Below are 20,169 nucleotides of genomic sequence, written 5' to 3' on the forward strand. Positions count from 1 at the left end.
TCCATCTTTCAGAAATTTTATTTAGTATTTTAAGTGATAGCCAAATGATAAGTAGAACTTTTCTTGAAGAGTAAAATGTTTTTCTTAAGAGAATTGTTAAACCAATGTTGCTAAAAGTATACTCTTGGTGATTTTTTTAAGTATTCAATGTGCATTTCCAACTCTCAGGGAGGAGACTTGGAATGGAATTGCGTCTTGATCTTTTACAAACCCCCACTTAGCAAAATAATTAAGAAAGGCTGTATAAATAATGATACAGTTTATAACTCTAGGATCACTGTGCCTACTTCAAATAGGGATACTAGTATACTTTTGATTGTTCTTTCTGTGTGAGCCTTTCTTCTGATAAAAGTGCCATGATGGGATATTTTATGAATTTTTTAATCTGAAATTTTTTATCAGTAATTAAGAAAAGATGTTTCTGTAGACTTTAAAATCCTGTATTTTCATCTGTCTGCCTCCTAATCTAAAAATAGTTCAGATTGTCATCTGATTCCATGAATATTTGACTTTAAAATATCATTAAAAGTACATTATAAATTTGGTATATAAAAGTTTCAAAATGATACCACTAAGATTCTTAACATTAGCATCTGATTGATAGTCATATTCTTAGCAAAAATTTGGAGATTTGGAGCATCTAATACTCATAGCCTGTGTAATACTGATTATTAACATGTTTGTATTATTCCTGTCTTTATTAACTATAGTAATAGAAATCAGGAGAAATAAAATCAACTGATAAATTTAACCAATATGTCAGGCACAAATTTAGCTGCCTTTTAGCCTGACCTGAGGAACTTTTAAAACTCAATACCCATATTGGACCCCAGACTATATAATCATCCCTAGAAATGCGTTTTGTTTTTTTTTTTCCTGCTGCTCCCCAAATGATCTAATAAGCATCCAGGCTGATAACCAGTGACTCAAGCCTTGCTATGCGAGCCTACTTCATGAACCAGCATCTCCCGAGAGCTTGTTAAAAACTAGCATCCATAGTTCTACCCTAATTCTACACAGAGACGCAAACTGGAATTTAATGACCTCTCCATTTGATTGCACAATAAAATCAGGTAAACATAGGCAGTATCTTATACAATCTGTGCTAGTAAATCTCTGTCAGGAGTCACCAATCATAGAGAAAAAATTTGCGTTTTAAGCTCTTTTAAGAAAATTAGCTAGCCAATATTCAATTTACTAATAAAACTAAATGAAAGCCTGTTCTTTTGCCTGTCAAGTATTTAGGACATCTTTTAAGATTGCCTATTTTTATAAACATGTATTCTCTACAATTAAGACTATAAATCATTCTAGATACATAAGTGATAGAATGTGATAAATAGTGATAGAAGCATGTAAGATTAGTCCATTTGAGTATTTTTTTTTTACAATTTAAAAAACAAAACCATAGGTCTTTAGAATCATATATATGTAACAGTCTAAATCCAAATGCTGTAAATAAGCAATGGCGGTGTGGTAACACTATCAATAATTAATATACTTCTTAAAGTAATGTTCTATAAATTTCTGTTTACCTGAAGGTGCTAGTAAACAAAGGTTTGCTACCCCCAGTAGGCCCAATTATGAGACATTTGCAAATTACTTTGTTTTAGATAGGATACAAATCAAATTACATTTTGTTATTCCCGGTGCCTATTTATATGTAAATATTTTGCTAACTTTATATGTATATTATTGGTTCTAGATCTCCTTTTTATTGCCTTCTTATTTACAGTGTGGCTTTTTCCCTCTCAAATGCCATTAGAGTAGCTTTGTAAAGCTTTTATCTCAACTTTCTGTCACTAATTTTACTTTCCTCTTTAACCTCTATGATCAGTTCTTCAATTTCATATCTGTTACAGAGATGACTCAATTTCTACAACTCATATTCTAGAACTGAAATTCTTTATTGCATATATATATATATATATATATATATACTTGCAGATGACACTGAGTATATGTAAAATTACTCACAAAGCAGAGTAGTAGTAGCAAGCTGTTAGTGGATACAGCTCAATAGAAAGGAGTGCTCTACTTTTAGATCAGATGGCTTTCCAAGTAAATAAGACTTTGTGTTCTGTATAATGTTGAATTGGGGCACCCATATTATTAAAAGCAATACTTTAATTTTAGCTATTAATTTTTTAATGTCCATTTTTGAACCAAATACTGAGCTGGGTTTTAGAAAGATGAACATTAAACAAGACTTTTAAATCTTTTTTTATTAATTTGTAAGTTGTTTACAGTCTATATATGTAAACATATATTTTTATTCCTCCATAGGAGCATATGCTTTGCTTACTCTCCACTAAACCTCCAATGCCAATGTCTTATCCTTTTCCTTCCCTGAACCCCTTCCTTCTGGTAACCAGTATATTTTTCACAGTCTAAGAAAATTGTTTTTGCTGTCCTTTGCCAGTATGTGGGGTTTTTTTGGTTATTTCTATCCCAGAGATAGTGAAATATGCAATATCTATCTTTCACCTTATTTATTTCACTTAGCATAATCACCTCAAGGTCCACCCATTTTTTTTTCCCAAAAGGCACTATTTCATCCTCCTTAATAACTGAATAGTATTCTACTGAGCATATAATCCACAATTTCTTTGATCCAGCTGTCTGTTGTTTGGCATTTAGGTTGGTTCCATGACTTGGCAATTGTAGAAAATGCTGCTGGAAACATAGAAATACAAAAGTCTTTCCTGTTAGTGTTTTTATAGTCTTTGGGTAAATACATAACAGAGGTATTGCAGGTCATACGGAATTTCCATTTTTGTTTTTTTAAGGTATCTCCATACCATTTTCCATAGAGGCTAAACGAGATTGCATTTGCTTCAACAGTGGATGAGAGTTCCTTTTTCTCTACATCTTCATCAATATTTGTTGTTTCCATTCTTTTTGATACAGGCCATTCTCTTAGGAGTGAGGTGAAATCTCATTGTGGTTGTGATTTGCATCTCCTCTGTTGTAATTGAAGTCACTGTTACAAAAGTAACTTGTAGAAAGACAGAGTTAGAAGGGGCCACTTGGTGAAGAACTTTCTGTATGGCCACTAAATTCACTTAAAATGGTAAGGAGAAACTTGGAGAGGTTATACAGAAGAGCAGGGGGGACAAAACTAGTGTGCTAGTCATATTAGACTCTACGATAAAGAGTGAGTTTTACCGTAATAAGTAGCTACTAAAAAATTAAGCAGGAAGATGTCATAATAAACTTTGCATTTCATAAATACTGTTTGCAACATTAAGGATGGATTGGAGGAGGCTACAGATTGTTGTTAAGAATTAGGGAAATAGAGTCTGGGGGTAAATCTCAGATTTTTTTTTTTTTTTTGAGTGCTGCGAGAAATGATGGCATAATTTATAAAGGAATTTGAGGAGGAGAAGTTGAACTTTGAAGAAAAAAATAATAAGCTCAGTTTTGAGTATCTATAGGATATTTGGAATGCTTTTCCACCAGATTTCTCTATACTCCCTTACTCTCTTTAGGCCTTTGCTCATATGTCACCTTTTTAGTGAGATCTTCCCAAACCAGCCTTTAAAAAGATGCAGTTTTCTAAGATTCCTTTCCAAGTCCTTTCTTGTTTTATTTTTCTCTATAATGCTGATTTTATTCATTTTGCTTATTATCTGTCTAGAATGTAGGTTTCATGGAGGAAGAAATTACTATCTGTTTGGTTTGTTTCTATATCCCAATGCTCAGAACAATTCCTGGCATAGAATAGATTTTCAAAAGCTTTTGACTAATGAATGACAGTGAGTTAAACTACATGAGAAGATACTTTGGGCTATTGTGTGCACAGGTCTGAAGTTCGGAAAAAAGCAGTTGGCTGGGGATAGAGACAAGAGTTGTGACATGTTTGGAGACCTAAAAAATCATGGAGAAGAATAAAATGACCTAGCAAAGATTAACAAAGGTGGGAAAAAAAAGGGCCTGGCACAGAAGCATTGGGCAAAAGCACTATTTAAGCTCTTTAAATGCTACTTGGCTCTGTTATCTGGAACCATTTGAAGCAGTGATGTTTATTTAGTTTAATGATAAATAAAGTCACATAATTATTTTTCTCTATAGACCTCTCAAGTACACTAGAAATGTACATTTAGAAGAACAAAAATGTTGATTTCATAGAAGTTGAGTTTTCAGAATTTCTTAAGATAAAAAGTGCCTAAGTTTTGGGGAAATAGCCAAATTGGCTTTTGTATATGTATTTTTTTAAGTTGTTCAATGTACATGTGCTTGTATAGATTTAGTATTTTAGTATATGAAAATTCCAGTTTAAAAAAAAGTGTATACTGAATACATACATATGCATACATATACACACATATATATACACACACACACACACATAAACATAGGAATGTATATATTAGGGAATGATGATTGAATTTAAGATATTTATTCAGGGATTCCCACAGCACAGCACAGGGATTACTAACCCTATCTGAATCAGGCCAAAGGATTACTACTATTAGGTTACTAATCCTCATGCTCCCTGTCCTAATGTGGTGTCTATGATTTCCCTCACCTCTTTCTCTTTTACTCCCTGGATGTCAGAAATGTGGCATAAATTTCTCAATGTTCTATTTATAATTGTGTTAAAAATGAATTTTGATCAGGTGGTCATTTTGTTATTACACATTTTTCAGTAAATGAGTTCCCAAAGGGAAGTTCCCATAAGAGTTGCCTTAGGGCCTCCCTGGTGGCGCAGCGGTTGAGCGTTGGGCTGCGAAGCTGCCACAGCCTCTTCAGTGCCGGTTCAATCCCCGGCTGCTGGTAAGGGTCCCACATGGCACAGCAGACCTCTCCTGCCGCACCCGCTGCTCTCCTCAGCAGTGTACTTTGTCAGTCTGCCTGTTCTGCTCTCTGCTCTGGCTCTGGTGAATTCTCTCACCCTCCCGCACTTCTCACTGTTCCCAGTGCTTGTATAAATAAATAACAAATAAATCTTAAAAAAAAAAAAAAAAGTTCCCTTAAGGAAAGACTTGCAGAGCAACTTAAAAAAGAATCAGATTTCAGATAATTTTAAATTCCTAAATAAAATCATTTTCTTCATTTTGATATAAGCATATGTGAACTTGAATACGTGAACTTTCATTTTATATATTCTAAGAGATTTAGTGTTTTTGAAAACTGCCATTCAAGAGTGTCTTAATACATTATGTGTAGCATTGATAAACTGTCAATTTGGAAGTTTAGTGCAAAAGTGTCACTGAAAAATAAAAGTGATTTCTAAAGGAGTTGAGATGCAAGTATAATTTTGTGTGTGTCTATAATAACCTTAGAATTCAGCAAGGAAAACAATTTAAGACGTTATTTAACATAGTCATAAAGTAGAAGGTAAATGCCACTAAAAATAAAAAATAAATTGACCAAATTCAGTGAGGAGATAGATTAGAAAGCCTAAGAAAGACATTGGCAAAAGATATATGGTAAAGTGAAGTGGAGATTGTAAAATCTCATTTTTTTTTTTTAGAGAATTCCTCCTTTTTAGGGAGCATTTGATATAGTATCACCATTTCTATTCTTATACATATTTCAGAATGTTCTATATATAATTCTAAGTGTACTAATTTGTAAAATAGACTATTTAAAAATTAACTTATTTTAAGAAACTTGTTAGTATATTCTGTTGTGATAAATAACATGGGAAGAACCTAAGAAACTTGGAAATTTCTTCATTTAAATTGAGGAGATATGAATGTATTCCCTCAAGGAAAATTCACTTTTCTGTGCATTACTTTCTAATTGCATATAAGTTCATGGCTAGTTTTTTTGCTTTTGACAATAAATATTTTAATTCTATAATGGAAGATCTTACATTACCAGAAGCCAGTTTCTAAAGATCATGACATTCATGATTAATTGACTGGAATTATCAGTCTTTTAAATTTCCTTTCTTTCATCCCTTAATATTATCCACATTAAAATCCCATTCTTCACAATGCTAGTGTAATGGAAAAGCCTATTTTCTATAATGTAGGAGACTTAAAGGACTGAGTTTATTTTGATTAGGGATATCACATTCATTCCAAAATACCCAATACTGAAGCAGGGCAGTACCTGTTAGGCAGCAAATATAGCAGCAAGTGTCTTTGCAGCCAGGTTGCCTGGCCATCCACAGAGTGGACACCATTGTCTCAAACCCTAGGAAGGGCATCATGCTACAATTAAAGTAACTATATACTTATTAAGGACTACGTAGGCCTGTGGTAAATGCTTTAAAATAAGTTATGTAATTCAAGACTCTTGTGAAAAAGGTTTGTAGTTACTATTTTCAGACCAAAAAAAGTGAAATTAAAAGAGGGTAAATAATATATCCAAAATCACGTAGTTTATGGATGTGATGAAGTGATTCATCAGGCAAGTCCCTAAAAAAATATAAGGATGCCAATTACATTCCTTAGTCCTTTGTTTATAGTAAGTCAAACATGTGCCTAAAAGAAGAAAAATTTTTAGATAACACTAAGTTTTATATAATTGGTAAACATTTCATAAGTTGTTTTTTTTTTTTTAACTTCCCACTATTATTTTTCATCTGTCAGGAAAGTCAGTAATGAAATCCTTAGGTACTCTGTTCTATCTGGAATATACATGAGAATTAGAAAGTGTACAGAAATTGTTGCAAGCTTATATATGTATTCAAGAAAGGCCCTGAAGCCTTTATTCACCACCTGTTATTCACACCTAGTTTTAGAAAATTTGGTTTGTTGTTGGTTTTTTTTAACCTACTGCATCAATTCACACATTATTTCAACAAATATTTACTAAGTACCTTAAGTAGCAGGAATGTTTGGATATATAAAATTGAATTAAGAGAACTTTCCCTGCCTTTATTCAGCAAATTAGATATCAATGAGAAATGACCACAAGTTGCGAAGTTGACAGGGAGGTGACAGCAGTGAGAAGTAACAACTGACAGCAGAGGTGGATCTGGAAACACCATCAAAAGAGAAGAGACGAGGGCACAGAGTTTTTCACTGGGGTTTGAGTACATTACTATGTTGTAGTAGAACTGGTGTTCATATGGAAAAGCAGATTGAATTACATTCAGTGAATTTTGGTAAAGGAGTCAACAAAATATAACATGTTCAAAATGATTTTCATGAAAAATTGTTAAAAAATTGTTAAAAAAGATTTTCATAAAAAATTGGTTCTTAAATCTTTAGCTAGCTGTCACGTCTAGAATGGTAATGACAAATAGCCTTAGTTTTACTATATCATAATAATGTCAGTAAGAAAACTACAATAATTGTTGAAAAATGATTTCTTATTAAGGAAAAAAATCCTAGTAGACTTTAGCTATAAAATTTATTCAGAGGTGGGAGGTCTTCTGAGTTCAAGTCTAAGTTCCAGAAGTTTTATGTCTGGAATTTTTCATCAAGTCCTAGTGTAAACACAGCTAGAACTTTTTGTCTGACACTGTTGTGAAAAATTGCTCTGTGGATATAAAACATTTTAATCTAGTGTTACAGCTCATTTGATCCAGTGACCATAGTTACAGCTTTTTTTTTCTCCAAGTCTATTGTTGGAAGTGGTAGAAGTCACTTGGTTTTCTTTTTTGTTGTTGTTTTTGATGAGATAGAAAGGAGAAAAATGGAAAATACATTGCAATACATGTTTCAGAGTCATTTAGAATCCTAGGAGGTTTCTGCTGTAAGGAACCTTATTTACCATTTGACCTTTTCACTTTACAATTCAAATGCAAACTGAGTCCCTGAGGGGCTTGGTAACTTGCTCAAAGTCAACAGGTTTTTTTGTTTTGTTTTGTTTTGTTTTTTTAAGATTTATTTATCTATATGAGAACCAGGGTACAGGCCAGATGTACAAGAAGGGTGAGAAGATTCACCAGAGACAGAGCAGGGAACAGAACAGGCAGACTGACGTAATACACTGCTGAGGGGAGCAGTGGGTGAGACAGGAGAGGTCTGCTGTGCCATGTGGGTTTCTCCCCTGCCGGCCGGGATGGAACCTGTGCAGCAGAGGCTGCAGACAGCTTCACAGTGTGCTGCCAACAACATGAGGGAGGCCCAAAGTCAACAGCTTTTTGTAGGGTATACATTGCTGTGTGATCCATCCCATTCCAATTTCTTACCCATTCTCCTGTCACCAATGCATGTTGGGAAATGGTAGGGAATGGTGTGGCATTTTAAAATACCCTAAAATTGATCAAATAACTCTTTATCTTGGGGAAGAGAGAGTTTCTCTCTCAACAACTTCACTGAGACACAAACTCAGCTTTGAAGTCCAATTGTCCATTCCTTGGAAAACTATCTTCTGCTCAGCAAAAACTGCCCCTTGCCTTTCTTCTGAGGACCATTTCATTCTTCTGACATTTATTAAATACCTTCTATTTAGTAGGCACTCTGCAAAGCCCCAGTAATACAAGATGAATAGAGAATACAGTTCCTTCCTCCTAGGGATACCCAGTCTAGTATGGATAGGAAGCTTAGAGGGCTCTCCTAACTCAGCTTGGCTTCAATGAGAAGGTGGTGTCTGGACTTAAACTGATAAATTCCAGAAACTCACATTGATCATCCATTATGTCTGGAAAGATAAGGCAAAAGGAACTTAGAGCATTTGTTCCTCTTTTAAAGCCTCTCTGATATCCTTGGTAATGTGTTTTCTTCTATGCAGTGGCCTCTGGAATCCCCAAGCTTTCCAGGTGTTAGTATTTGAAGTAGAGTCAACAAACCAAAAAAGAGACGACATGGAGAAAGGAGGTTACATCGCTTCCTTCCTTAAAAAGAAGTGAAAAAGGCATAGAGTGGTTCCATACAGTGGAACCAGAGACCGTGACTGAAAGGGCTTTGAAATATTTTGGAATTCTTCGTATTTTCATGTTTTTGTTATCTCCTGTTTCTCTCTTATGACTAATAGCAAAACAATTAAACCAGAAGAGAGCTTGTGTTTTTCAGGACAGCTAGAAAGGAGGTAGTGAAGAGGGAGTATGGAACGTTATGTCCCACATTCTTGGAAATGAGGATGTCCAGAATCAAGGGGGTGGTGGGGCCACCTTAGAGCAAGTAGAACTGCTGGGCCTGCAGTCAAGAAGGAGGTAACAGGGAGTTAGCTTGGACCTGGGGAAGGCACAGAGGCCCGCTATTAGGAAGATCTAGTATGTTTTTCTTTCTCGTTATTCCTCATTTTCTCCTTAGTGTAAAGGAAAAGCACCCTTAATAAACAATAACAATCTCTCAGTACTGTGTGAAATATGGATGTAACATTATGGCGGAAAGAAGAACATTTTCTGCAAAGGGAGAAAAGAACACAATCAATATATTTTATGAGGAAAATGAACTCTGGAAACAGTCCTCTGACCCTGCGTGTCTCTGGCATTCTCAGCCTGGGTGAAAGGAAATGGAGAAACATGTGGAATGTGGGGAAGTGGGAAGAACAGAGACAAATGAATTATCTTATTAAATGTAGTCATACATTTTTTAAGAAAATGAGTCTTATCACCACTATAAATTTCTCACTATGGAACTACTAACTGTTTGCATAGAACTTGATAGAGCTTAGTAAGTGTTAGAATTCTTCCTGGCTTTTCATTTTCATCTCTGGCTCCTATAATTTACTTAGGTCACAGTAAAATATAGTGGAAAATGGAGTGAATAGGCATGAAATATGGAGAAAGACACAGCTTTTTAAAATTTTATTTTATTTTTTAATTTTAAAGATTTATTTATTTATGTATACAAGAGCTGAGGTACAGGCCAGAGAGGCAGGGCGGCGGGGGTGGGGCTGGGGCTGAGAGGGTGGTGGTAGTGAGAGGATTCACCAGAGACAGAGCGGGTTGCAGAACAGGCAGACTGACTGAAATACACTGCTGAGGGGAGCAGGGGGTGAGACAGAAGAGGTTTGCTGCGCCATGTGGGTTTCTCCCTGGCCGGCCGGGATCAAACTCGTGCTACAGAGGCTGTGGATTGCTTCATAGCGCGATGCTTAACCCCTTGCGCCACCAGGGAGGCCCAGACACAGCTTTCTTTTAAAATAATAGTTTGTTATATATTGAAAGCTCTTAGATTTGCATTCGATGCATGGGTTCACACATGTCCATCTAAATGAATTAAAAAGTTTATCAGTCTTAAAAATGTAATACAAGCAGATTTTATATTGAGACAATGAAAAGGATACCACACACTAAAATTTATGATTTAATTTACATTATATTTGCTACAGTTATCAATGATGTTTTATAAGCATTTGGAAGAACATTAAATTTATGAATAACCAAGGAAAAATCACGGAAGAAAATAATCTATGCCACTTTCAGAGGACTCTATGGCTATGGGTGGGCAAACATGAGATCTGGTCTGGGAATCAGAACAACAGTATAAGCCTAGGTCCTGCCGTAATTGTGTGACTTGAAACCACCTCATCCTTTTGAGCTTCTGTCTCAGTAGAATGAGGGAAGACATTGACCTTTTGATTCCATAGTCACTGTTGCAGAACCCTGCCTCTACTTGGTGCAGTAGCAGGAATTGCTTGTTATTTTTAAAAGTTGTATCTTTCCAACAAAATAAATCTTCAGTGACTCTCAGGTTTTAAAAGAATCTATTTTGTACCATATTTCAAAAGCTGCCAAAATTGGGTTTGGCTGACAGCTAAAGAGAGCAGTCTGCTAGAAGGAGCAAATTCCAGAGATGAGGGACATTTATTTAGAATGCTTTGCCAAATACTCCCATATTTTCAAAGGTTGGGGGTGATGGTATTTAAACTTGAGCATGAGGGGAGAAACAGTTGTTCAAAGCACTTTGTCAAGGGGTGCATAAAATTTTTGAGGTTTCCAAATATTTTTTAAGTTTACCACATTCCAATAGGCATGCCAAGTCTTATTGTCCTTTCACTTTCCTCCTTGTTATTTTGCTCTCTTATCAACTTTGCTTGCTGCCCCAAAGAACTTGGTTGTGAGAAAACACAGGTCTTTATTTTTCCTGGAATGTACTTTAAGTATGGCTGGTAGTTTTCAAACCAGGCAGCACATTAGAATCAAGAAGGACTTTTAAAATCACACTGACATGTGGGTCACACCTCAGACAATTCAGAGTATTCAGGACAAGATCCCAGACATGTGCATACACAAAAAGTCTCCAGGTGCTTCTTATCTGCAGGCAGATCAAACCATGATGCTTCAGCACCAAGTAGATCATTTGGCCTTATTGTGTTCTGTGGCCACAATACTACTCAGCAGTCTGGCAAAGAATAAAGAGAGCATAAGAAAAGTTGTGAAGTTGGAGAATAATTGATCTCCATTGCTGAAAGGGCAACTTAAAAAATGTTGACAAGGGGAATATATTTCTTTAGTGTTAATGTTATAATGTGGAATTTGTCTACACTTTTATGTATCTTGGACTTGCTATAATAAATTCACAATCAGAAATAATGCTGATCAATTTGTGATGCATGCCATTTGCATGCATCATATATGAATGTGAAAGATGTTGCTGGATACAGTGAGAGTGGGTATAACATGTAGGAACGGTTCCTACTCCTTGAAGGATGGAGCTTATAAATCTTGGAATGCAAGAATTATGTTAGATAGAACAAAGCTGCAACATCATACGTAGTGCAGAGTTAGAGCTAAAATTGTTGACAACAGAAACACATTATCATTGGCTGGAATCACCTTGGAAGATGGTATTTAAGTCTTGGTCACCTTCTAAATGTATCTGCTGTCACTAGAAAATCTTTTTTTTTATTAGATTTATTTATACAAGCACTGGGTATAGTCAGAAGCGCAGGAGGGCAAGAGAATTTACCAGAGCCAGAGCAGGGAGCAGAGCAGGCAGAAGGACCGAAGTCCACTGCTGAGGGGAGCAGCGGGCAGCAGGAGAAGTCTGTGCGCCATGTGGGACCCTCCTCCGGTGTCCAGGAGCAGCCGGGGATTGAACCGGTGCTGCAGAGGATGCGGGGCAGCTTTGCAACCCAGCGCTCAACTGCTGTGCCACCAGGGAGGCCCATGAACTAGAAAATCTTAGCTCTGCCACCTCTACCAGCACTGTGATCCTTGACAAGTTATGTTACACTCATGATTAAATTTAGACTTATGAGTGCAATCTGTAAGATGGGAAAATGATAAAACTTTCCTTATAGAGTTGCAAGAAACAAATGCTATGATTTAAGAAAAATACCTGCAAATGAGTAAGAGCTCTATTTAACTTAATTTTATTCCTCCTTCGTATTGCATCTTTTTACCATATGTACCACCTGGCACCAGATCAGACACTGGCGTATGACTCAAAAGAAATGCCTCATGACTCTTCCTATCATAAATTCCTACCATCTGTCAAAGATGGTGTTAAAGCCAGAAAAAGTAGACCCACTTCATCTGGAGTTACCCTCGGCAAGAGGTGGAGTAGCCAGGTCATTCTCTGTCTTCATAATATTTTCATTTCTTTTTACTAGGATACATATGCATATCCCACTTTATTACACAAAGGATGAAGATGAAAACCTCACTTTTGTAACTGGTACAAGTCATTAAGGAAGAGAAACACAGAAGAGCACATTTCAGTTGTGTAATTCATGCTGGTTCAGCCCCTTCTAGGAAACCATTATGAGCACATAGAGAATCTTAACCACTCACATAGGAGGTCCTGATGATGTGTGCTGGAACCAGAGAAGCTCCTGCCATTTCACAATGCTGAGGTTGGATTTTATCAGCCATAATCCGTCATTAAATTTCCAATCAAGTAAGATTAATGTTAACTCTTAGGGAGAACAATAGGTGTTGTCTTTCCCTCCATTTAACCACCTTCAGGGTATCTTTAACGATTATTTACATTACTTAAATGCTTCTTTATGTGGGTGTTTCAGACAGACATAAGTCATCAACAAAACTGCAATTCTGTTACTGATTCTTAGTTAGCTGCTAACAACAGAAATCAAACCTACTGTAAGCAATAAAGGAACATTTCTGAGGAAGACAAGGAGTCTCACATAAGAAGAGATAATTCCTGCTACAAAAATCATCTATGTATGACAAGGCAACCTAATGGAATCACCACTCCCAGACAGCATCACTGATCCACTGGACTTAAAACTCTACCAGGTTTCCAAGAATAATCACTAATGGACATGAACAACCGAGTGGTCATCTGGAGATTACATGCTCATATTCTGTGAGTGGAGAGGCAGGATGAAGAACTGTTATACACTCCTATCCTTGGAATCCTATCCCCTTCCCCAATTGAGGAAGCATGTGTGGGTTCTGGAGAGCCAAAAAAAAAAAAAAAAAAAAAAAAAAAAAAAAAACTAACCATTTCAGAAGAGTAGATGTAAGAAAACCAATCTCCAGCGTCCCTAAACCAGATAGTCACCATCTTGGTGGTAGGGGCACAGGCCTGGCAGCCGACAGGCATTGTGTAAATTCCAGCTTGGTTACTTGCTGGAAAAAACAATGATGGTGCTAAGACTGGAACCCAGGTTAGTCTGACTCCAGAGCCTGATGTCTCGTCACTTGTTCATCTAGTCTAATAGATATTTTTTAACTCTTACGTTCCTTATCAGAGCAGAGACATTTACTAGTTAGGAAAATTTTAGACTGTATCTCTTTCAGGCTTCATAACTGCTAAAGAAAAAATACCCTGGCCTTTTAAACTAGATGAGTAAGTGACAAAATTATTTTTTTTCCTTTTGCCTGATTTTTCTTCTTAATAATTACCTTAACTCTTGACTTTCATTTATTCGTGGGCTCCTGATATTGAAATGGATATCTGATTCACCAGCAAGATCTATAATCCATTCCTATTGGTAGATTTTTAAGTAGTAACTCATTTAAATACTAAAAGTCAGGAAATCTATGAATTTTTGGCCAGGGCAAATTCGCAGCCAGAAATTCAGCATGAGTTGTGAAGCTCAAAGGAAGTGCGGGAGACTTAAGGAACACTTGGCCTTTACTGTGCACCCTTATTGAGGTCACCTCAGGTCACTTGCATCTCTTATCTCTGCTTTTCTCCAGCTGATATTTGCTTCTGGAAGGAAATGGGGGCCAGGAAAGAGGAAGATGTTGAGCACCTTCCAGCTCCCAACTTGTCCTTAGCCTAAACATTGTTTAGTCCAGCTGTCAGACTCCCAGCATGGAAGAGGAGGTCTTAGCAAATAGATCCACATTTCCTGTTGAGTACTGGATGCTGGGTTCAGTGTCTAATTCTACTTCAGTGACTCACTTCAATTTCCTCACCTAGAAACTCAGTGGAAACTAATCCAGTTTTTTGAAAATTAAGTGAGATGATTAACACTTTTTATCATGACAGACTCAGAGTAAATGCTCAAGATTTTTTACCTTTTTCTACCTGATGCCGAAAATTTATCTCCTTGGGACTCAGTACACATCCATGAACACTGGACATACTTTTAATTCTGAAAGGAAATCAATCTGCCAGTGGAAATAAAACCAGAATCCCTGTATTTTTTTTTTCCAGATAAAGACAGTTTCTTTATGGGAAAGATGAAAGCTGCTATCTAACTGACAGTTGATTATGTCAGCTATTCATAGTTAAAAGCTTAAACCATGGGCTAAAGGTTTATTTCTATTGTTTCTGACCCATGGCATAAAATTTTCTTGTTATTTGTCCCTCCTCCCCCCATATCCCACAGCAGGTTAGGAGGGTATAGGGCAACCCCAATGTGAAATGGGTGGCCTGACTATGGATCCTCACCTGCATGCTTACAAGGGACTTATAGTGAGACTCAACTACAGGTTCACACATGAAAGGGAAATAAAGTGTTTATTTACAAAAAATGGGGAAATGAAGAAATGAATAACTCAGGGAGAAAGAAAGAGAGATAAATTGGAACCCCAATAGCACACTGAAAGCCAGTGAAAAACCAAGGACTCCCAAGGCCCACATGTCTGGTTATATACCAAATCTGATTGCTAACTCCAGCCCCAGTTCCCAGCAATCCTCACTTCAGTGTTGAAGACATTATGGGATTTGTAGTCGTTGGTGTCTTGGATCTCTTTGGTCTGGGGTGGGGGTGGGGTCCATAAAACCTATTTGTGGAGTTTGTTCAGAAAATCCTTCCCCCCAGTAGGAGGGGTAGGGAAACTGGGTTATTGAACAGACTGTTGAGTGAGTAGATAGTCAAATAAGGAACTCGAGTATAGGCTGAAAGAATGTTGGTAGGCCCAACATCAGGTGCCCAGCCATCCCCCTCTTAAAGACCAGGATCCGGGGTACCAAGAAAGGCCCATATGACTATGTTCAGAGGAGAGGAGCAGGTCTCAGAGCCTACTGCCTTGCACATGTCCTCTGAGAGTGTAGTGTGGGAAGTTTAACCCCCCTGGAAGAGAGCTCTCTTCAGCATTCTGCATTTCCAGAAAGTGGTGTATTTATCCCTCCCTCCCCCCACCCTTTCACTTTTCTTCTGAATCAAGGGGAAAATAATAGTAGTAAAATTCTGACTATATTATGACTGGCTATAACACGTGGGGGTTTTCTTCAAATTGTTTTCAAAGTAGTGTCACCTAGCAGCTGGATTCATTTGCCTTCATAGAATTGGCACCCTAAATATAAGAAAAAATGGAAGATAAACTTCTGTCAGCTTGGAATCAATTTAGAATAGTTTAAGCCCTCTCAAACCCAACAAATTCTAAAGATTTAAATGCTGTCCGCTAAGAAATAATATCTGAGGAATTTTTTCCGTTAAACATTCAATCTGGTTTAAACCTGATAAGATGCTAATCTTTTTGAAACTTGTTCTCCCTTATTTGGCTTTCTTATTTTTATAGAAGTTGGAGTTTAATATACCAGAATTGCTGAAGTGCAAGGAATGAAATAGAAAGTGCCCTGGGTTTGGTTTTCAGAGACTACTAGGTCTGAATCTGGATTCTGTAACTAAGTGAATTTGTAACATGGGCATCTCTAAGGCATAGTGAGCCTCATCTATAAAGTGGGGATGATACCATCTGGAAATGTGAAGATTATATTATGAAAGCTTTCTATAAGTATTCTCACAAAGTAGGTGCTCAATGTTTTAAATGTTTTAAATCTGTGACCTGAGGAGGATCTGGCACAAGCTTTGTTAGCGCTCCTAATATAAAATGAATGTTATTTTAAAGCTTTTATATTCTGACCAAAGAGAGATTATCTTCCTCCCAAAGAAACAAAAATGGTTGCGAAAACATATCATTCTAGGATAATAGAAATCTACAGTGATACTTTAATATACCAAAGACTAATACCATGCAAAGTCAGAATAACTATTTCTTCTGCCAGAATGTTACCCTATATCTTGCCTTGATTAAAGTAAAGAAGATTCAAATGGAATAGACTTATGAAGATCTAAAAATATTTTTAAGTATGTATCTTTGCATATGCAAATCATAATGAACATTTTAAAATGTTTCATCTTTATTTATAGCAGTGGTAGGCATTCTTTATTAGGGGGGCAGAGAGTAGATTGTTTTTGATTTTCAAGTCACAGTTTCTGTAGTGACTGCTTAACTCTGCCACAGTAGTACAAAAGTGATTATAGAAAATAGGCAATGTTGTTGTAGGGGCAGGATGGTCACTGAGCAGGTTTTCTGATTCCGCAGATCTGGTAAAGGAGACTCCTGTAGCCCTCAGTGGCTTTCTCAGGCTTTTACAGAGTGTCGGCCTCCAAGCCCCTGGCAAGTCTTCACTCTGGGCTCCTCTGGCTTTTTTCACCTCTTCTCTATCCTGCCTCTCTCCTCTTGCTTCTTCTGGTTCTTTTGGTGACTATCTCAATACTCTGCCCATGGCCCACAGAAGTAGATAAGATAGTTTACAACAATGTAACAACTGCAGCCCCCCCTCCCCCCATCGGGCAGGGCAATCCTGATGCTGGGAGGGCAGAAAAGCCTGAAAAACCATTTACCCTGAAGTTGTGTTCCAACAAAACTTTATATACAAAAACAAATGGTGGATGGCTTTGAATCCATAGGACACAATTTACTGATCTATGACCTAGAGCATGATATTGAGTGTATTTACAAATCAGGGATAATTAATAGAACTTATCTAAGCAAAAAATGTGTATGAATATAAACTCACAAGTTATTAACTCAGCAGTTATATAAACATAACCTCAGTATATCCAGCTATTCTTTTGGCATCGTGGCTTTTTAAACTTTTTTTTAAAAAAATAGTGTGGTTCTTTAAGTATATTCAATCGAGACACTGGTATGTAAATCACATAATCAGCTTCCATCTCACCAGTTCTTTTCAAGGGGCTAACACAGAGCTACACATGTTTGCACAATAAGCTTTACTGTTTTTCTGTGGTGAGAAACTTTCAGAATTGGAATCAAACCCATTACATGAATGTCCAGTACAAGATTTCCTTCTGCTGCACGAGAATATTTTGTGAATTTCCTGGGAATAACATTCAAGGATGGCTTACCTGAAAGCATCTGAGAATTTCCTGTAGGTGTTAAATCGGTTAGGCTTAGACCTCAGTCTTTTATAGCCATTTTCCACATTCATCTTTAAAAATACCATTGAAGAATGCTTTTGTGGGATTCTTTTCTCCTTTCTCCAGGACGAGGTTGAAAGTGGTGAAATACCTTGGCCATTAGAGAATGTTGAGAATTAGAGAAGGCTAGTGCATTCCTTTTTAGGTATAATAATGTAAGAAACCAAGTAAATCCTCACTGCCTTAGCAAAGCATCTAGCATTAACATTGTGCTTTGCATGTTATAGTACATCGCCTCACCATTTAGAGATTCTAATTCTAATTATATAAATTATATAAATTATATAAATTCTCACTCTATTATATTTTTTGAAAGTATCTAAGAATCAAGCTTTTTGCAATAGTAGTAATAGTATAAATATGGTTCACAGTTAAAGGCTCCAAAATGTCAGCTCATTCATAACTCATGAATAGGGCAATGGTGTCACTATATGTGTCACTGTAATGCAGTCTTTCCTAGCATCTCAATATTTATGTTGCCAACTACCAGCACCTGAATACCACGCACACTAAAAGCAGGACACAGCAAGCTTGGACAATATATATGCAATGCCCATTTTCCTTACCTTCTTCCTCCCGATTTAGTTTTGCATATGTGTGATTTTTTGAAGGGGTTATTACATGTTAGTCTCAAACTTAGTAGTTCATTTTCCCTGTAACTCTTTTTTTTTTCATTTTTTTATTTATATATAACTCTTCAGCTTCAATATTTTTTACTTTCCTCCATTGAAGTCCTATATTTAGTGTAGTGTTTATTTACTAGGAATTTAATATGCCTTTAAAATCATGCTGGTATTTTTATTTGGGTTGTTATTGGCTCTGTTTGTGCTTTGACAAGAAAAAAGAAGTTGTGTAGGTTTTGAATAGGTAGCCCCAAATCTATTTTTACTGTAAACGCTATTGTTTTACATGTGACTTTGTAGAAAACATGAAGTTGCTTTTAGGAATGACTAGAGCACATTATAGTAGATATGCCTGTATTGTAAGAACCGAAATTTCATACATTTTGTGGAATGAAAGGATGTCAATAGCAAAATTGGCACTGCTATTTGACAAGTTACCACATGGAGGTAGTTTTCTGATATTTTATTTTTTCTGTTTTAAAGTGCTTTAGAGTTCCCAAATGGTGTTCATATGCAGAATCCCATTTCAAAACCACAACAATACCACAAGAATTATTGTTAGCATTTCTGCATGCTAAACTTGGAAATCCAGGCTCAGAGGAAAAAATATTTTGCCTAAGGTAGATTGTTGACAAAGTCATGTCTGTAATTAGTTATTCTAATGAAATAAACATATTTTGGGCATCTGTCTTATGCAAGGCCCTACAGATACAGAGATAAAATGAAACACAACTCTCCTCCAGCTGAATGTAGGGACTCTTGTCAGCTTGAGTTGGGCAGGACTAGGCAATTTATCCAATCCCAGAGAAGTTGCAAGTTTCCTAGAAGAACTGGCAGCAGAGTACCCTGCCTGCTGTGCACAGGGCTGAAGGACACTTGGATGGCTCTAGGCCAAGGGGCCTAAGTCTCTTGCCAACTGGAAGTCTGTCACTTGACTCTGCTCACTCACCACTTGCTTTTCTAGTTTACCTCTGACTTTGTCATACTCTGAGGAAACACAGCTGCAAGACTTGAAGAAGTCTTGATGCCTCTAATCTAGCTGCCTTGTATGGGCTGTAATTGCTTCTTAGGGATGTGCAGTGAATATGGCTCATCTTTGTTTCATGAGCTTCTTAGCATGGGATAGTGGACAGGGAACTCAGATAAGAGCAAGGAAATGGATTTCTCTAGGTTCCATCAACAAACTTGCCATGAAATTGTAAGCAAGATATTTTAATTGTTTAGGCCTCAGTGTTGCCATCATTTAGATTTTCTAATGAGATGGTCTAAATAGGCCTTCTGAGATTCTTCAAGGGCACACTTGAGTTCGTTCAGTGTGTGCTCCAAGAGGGTTCCAGGGAATCAGGTCCAAAGAACTGTATCATGAGTCCAGACTCTCAGTGGCGCTGACTTTCCTGAGGTCCTTCTGACTCTTAGACAAATCTCACAGCCAGATACAGAATGAATGATCAAAATGGCAGCACTTGATTTCTGTGATATATTTAAGCATTTTAAATGATCATGAATTTTTAAAAATAATGTTGTAGGGCCTCCCAGGTGGCACAGTGGGTTGAGCACAGTGCTGTGAAGCTGTCTGCAGCCTTTGCAGTGCCGGTTCAATTCCCGGCCGGCCAGAGAGATTCCCACATGGCATGGCAGACCTCTCCTATCATGCCCGCTGCTCCCCTCAGCAGTGTATTTCAGTCAGTCTGCCTGTTCTGCTCCCTGCTGGTGAATCCTCTTGTATAAAAATAAACAAATCTTTAAAAAAATATAACGTTGTAGAAATTACAGAGCTGTTTAAGATAAAGAGACATTAATGAAGATACATGTTTGCTGCCAATTCAAATTATTTTGATGAATAAAACATTGATGAAAACAGGTCCTCCCTGGTGGCGCAGGCAGTTGAGCGCCGCACTGTGAAGCTGTCTGAAGCCTCTGCAGCACGGGTTTGATCCCGGCCAGCCGGGGAGAATCCCACATGGCAAGCAGACCTCTCCTGTCTCGCCCACTGCTCCCCTCAGCAGTGTATTTCTTCAGTCTGCCTGTTCTGTTCCCTGCTCTGTCTCTGGTGAATCCTCTCACCCTCCCGCGCATTTGGCCTGTACCCCGGTTCTTTTAT

At 37.1% G+C, this 20,169-nt stretch overlaps 1 protein-coding gene across 1 annotated transcript in view; it reads left to right on the forward strand.

Annotated features, from left to right (window-relative positions):
- Positions 1–20,169, forward strand: part of ITGA1 (integrin subunit alpha 1) — a gene marked incomplete at both ends in the record, with an annotated part of 141,106 nt that overhangs the window by 14,369 nt on the left and 106,568 nt on the right. The gene's annotated exons all lie outside the window — the stretch shown is intronic.

This window comes from Talpa europaea (genome assembly GCF_964194135.1).
Source record: "Talpa europaea genome assembly, chromosome: 5".
NCBI classification, from domain to species: Eukaryota; Metazoa; Chordata; class Mammalia; order Eulipotyphla; family Talpidae; genus Talpa; species Talpa europaea.